Source organism: Siphateles boraxobius, unplaced genomic scaffold (assembly GCF_051911475.1).
Source record: "Siphateles boraxobius isolate OS27281-9 unplaced genomic scaffold, OSU_SipBor_1 13, whole genome shotgun sequence".
Taxonomy (NCBI): Eukaryota; Metazoa; Chordata; class Actinopteri; order Cypriniformes; family Leuciscidae; genus Siphateles; species Siphateles boraxobius.
Genome location: NW_027508733.1, coordinates 135,985 through 140,000, shown reverse-complemented (window position 1 = coordinate 140,000; position 4,016 = coordinate 135,985).

Sequence of the window (4,016 nt, the reverse complement as noted above, 5' to 3'; positions counted from 1 at the left end):
TGTTCTTGAAATAACCTCAGTGACGTGCAGCCATTGTTCGTCTGTCATTGAGTAATAAGGTATCACGTTCTTCTATATTTACCGACTTTACAAACACACACAAGTTTCCACACACACACTAGAGGTTTGGTTACTCTGTGACTCTTGTGAAACAGTCAGAAAAAGCATCAGACTTCAATAGAAGCTCATATAAAACTGAACCTCTTCTTAAGAAATAAGGACAGAAACGAGCCAAACACTGAATGACTGATTAATTCTGCAGAAATCACTGATCCACAATAAATCACGCAGAAACAGAGCTTTATTTCATGAGAAATTTTGACTAGTGTGACAATGATTTGTCAAGTTTCCACAGATTTTCTCTCGCAATCAGCACAGAAAGTGCACAAAACAGACTAAATCGCTCTCATGAAATAAATCTGCAATAATACATTAATATTATATGAAAATCTTAAAGTCTCCCTGTGGTGAAAATCCAGCTTTTAATGTTGTTTATGTGTCTATGTGGTGTTTTTTATACGCTTTAAGACAAACCATGTGTAAATTCATAAGTCGACAGCATTGCTGAGTATTTTCTCCTTAAAACTGCAGTGAACCAAAGACAGTCTCAAAAACACGGTTTGAAATCGCTGGTGTTTCTGACGTCACAAACTAGCTTAATCAGGTCAACGTGGAAAATTAGTAAATTAGACGGCTAATTTACATAGTAATAGAACCGCGAATGTTAAATGAGGCAATGCTGTCGAGTTACATTCAAGCTATTTTAAGGCATGAATAATTTTTTTTCAAGGAAAAAACGTTTTAATATTATTTTGGTGATCAAAGATGAGTTTTAAGGGATAAAATGATTGACTACAAAGGGACTTACACTGCCTCAGAAACAGTAGCCTATGTTCTTGGTCTTTGTTTACCACCACTAGAGGTCAGTAAAGCATCAGCTTCAGTTCAATATGAACTTCTGAAACTGCAGAAATCTGACCATCATCTGAGCGTCTGCTGCAGTTTCACCGGGTCACTGCTGGAGTTTCACGGGGTCACAGCTGCAGTTTCACGGGGTCACAGCTGCAGTTTCACGGGGTCACTGCTGCAGTTTCACCGGGTCACTGCTGGAGTTTCACCGGGTCACTGCTGGAGTTTCACGGGGTCACAGCTGCAGTTTCACGGGGTCACAGCTGCAGTTTCACCGGGTCACAGCTGGAGTTTCACGGGGTCACGGCTGGAGTTTCACGGGGTCACAGCTGGAGTTTCACCGGGTCACTGCTGGAGTTTCACGGGGTCACAGCTGGAGTTTCACGGGGTCACAGCTGCAGTTTCACCGGGTCACAGCTGGAGTTTCACGGGGTCACAGCTGGAGTTTCACCGGGTCACTGCTGGAGTTTCACGGGGTCACAGCTGCAGTTTCACGGGGTCACAGCTGCAGTTTCACCGGGTCACAGCTGGAGTTTCACGGGGTCACAGCTGGAGTTTCACCGGGTCACTGCTGGAGTTTCACGGGGTCACAGCTGCAGTTTCACGGGGTCACAGCTGCAGTTTCACCGGGTCACAGCTGGAGTTTCACGGGGTCACAGCTGGAGTTTCACCGGGTCACTGCTGGAGTTTCACGGGGTCACAGCTGGAGTTTCACCGGGTCACGGCTGGAGTTTCACCGGGTCACTGCTGGAGTTTCACGGGGTCACTGCTGGAGTTTCACCGGGTCACTGCTGGAGTTTCACCGGGTCACTGCTGGAGTTTCACGGGGTCACAGCTGCAGTTTCACGGGGTCACAGCTGCAGTTTCACGGGGTCACAGCTGGAGTTTCACCGGGTCACTGCTGGAGTTGGTCTCATTTCAGACTGAAATCTGTGAGTGACTGGTATGATTGTGAAAGTTTTTCACTCATCACTTCAGGCCTGAAGTCTCGCGCCGTTTCTGACCCGACGGGCCTCAGACAGAAGAACATGATAACCCTGAGACCGAGAGCTGTGGTGAAACTGTGGCAGGTGTGTGTGTGTGTGTGTGTGTGTGTGTTTGTGAGAGTCGAGCTGCTATTGTCAAACCAACCGCTTTCATTCTTGAGTTCAGGTTTGACCGGACTCGCCGGTTCTCTGAGTTTCTTTGCATAAGATCAGGCGCTTACGGTAATGTGATGAAGATGATGATCTGATGATGCACACTCACTCCGTCAGGAAATACAGCATTACATTCATTACTTAAATAAATCCGTTATTCTGAACTGAACAATCAGAGATTTACAGGATTAGTTCTGTTCAGCATTCAAAACCGTTGCTAAGGTGTTCTGAATGTTTGTTAATCGTTCAGGGTGGTCTGAATGGTTGCCAAGATATTACCATGCTGTTAAGGTCTTTAGACTCGTTGCTATACAGTTCTGCACCGTTGCCACGCTGTTGGCAGATTTTGTTGTTGTTGCTAAAGCATTCTAAATGGTTGCAAAGTATGTTGCTATGCAGTTACTATGACTTCTAAAAGCTATTGAGCATGTTGATATGCATTTGCTAAATCTGCTGAGTGGTTACCATGTTTCTTTGTTGTTGCTAGGGCATTCAGAGTGCTTGCAAAGTATGTTGACTTGCATTTGTATGTTGTGGTTGCCAGGGTGTTGCTATGCAATTGCTAAGCTCTTCTGAATGATTGTTGTTGTGTTGCAAATTGCAATGCGGGTGCTATGGCATTTCTATGCAGTTGATAAATCTGCTAAGTCTTTGTCAAGTTTATTTGTCTGAGTGGTTGCCAGGGAGTTGCTATGCAGTTACAATGGCATTTTAAGTGGTAATCAGTATGTTGCTATGCAGTTACAAAGACATCTGTGTGGTTGCCAGGGCGTTGCTATGCATTTACCAAGGCATTCTGAGTGATACTATGCATGTTACTATGCAGTAACTAGGGAATCTGAGTGGTAGTTGCTATGCAGTTTCTTGGGCGCCTGAGTGGTTGCCAGGATGTTGATATGCAGTTACATACAAAGCAACATGCCAACTACCACTCAGAATGCCTTTGTAACTAACTGCATAGCAACACCCTGGCAACCACTCAGATACCCTAGAAACTGCTTAGCAACTACCACTCAGATGCCCTAGTTACTTCAAAGCAACATGCATAGTACCTCTCAGAATGCCCTGGTAACTGCATAGCAACGCCCTGGCAACCACTCAGATGCCCTAGAAACTGCATAGCAACATGCTAACTATCATTCAGAATGCCTTGGCAACTGGATCGATGCCCTGGCAACCACTCAGATGCCCAAACAACTTTATAGCAACATGCCAACTACCACTCAGATTGCCTATGCAGTTCTTTGGGCATCTGTGTGGTTGCCAGGGCGTTGCTATGCAGTTATAAAGTCATTCTGAGTGGTAGTGGCAAATTGTCTATCTAAATTACAATAATTTAGCATGTAATTAAGATGTGTTTGTGCTTGGTTCTAAATAAATGAATGAGATGATTAATTCTGTTGAAACGTGATGTGCGCTGCAGTGTAAACGGTGAAACTCGTGACCTCTGACCCTTTAATGACTAGCTGGTTTAATCTATTGTAATCATAATGAGTTTCATTCTTCATACCTGAAGTTCATATATCATGTTTCCTGGCAGATGAGTGAGTGATGGTTCTGGAGCCGGTTAACTCCAGTTAAACCAGTCTTCACCCGCAGCGGGAAGAGACCAACTTAGACCTCGCTGAGGATTATCTGACCACACAAACCACATAAACCACACAAACTAACCACACTAAGCCAGGTCACCAGAGGATGCAGGGTCGTGTGTGTGAATCCGCCGCTGGTTCTTACTGGATGTATGAAGGCAGTAACTATCCACAAACACATCTTCATCTTCAACACTACATCTATTGATTCAGCATTTCACAGTTATTTAATCCTTCATATGAAAAGTGTGTTACGGTTACACAACCGGTTTTTGTTGTTTTGTTATATAATCAGAGACACTGATACATCAGTTTGGTCGCTGCAGGCAAACTACACATTGTTTCATGAAGATAAAGACTTTAATTCCTGATTCTTTAA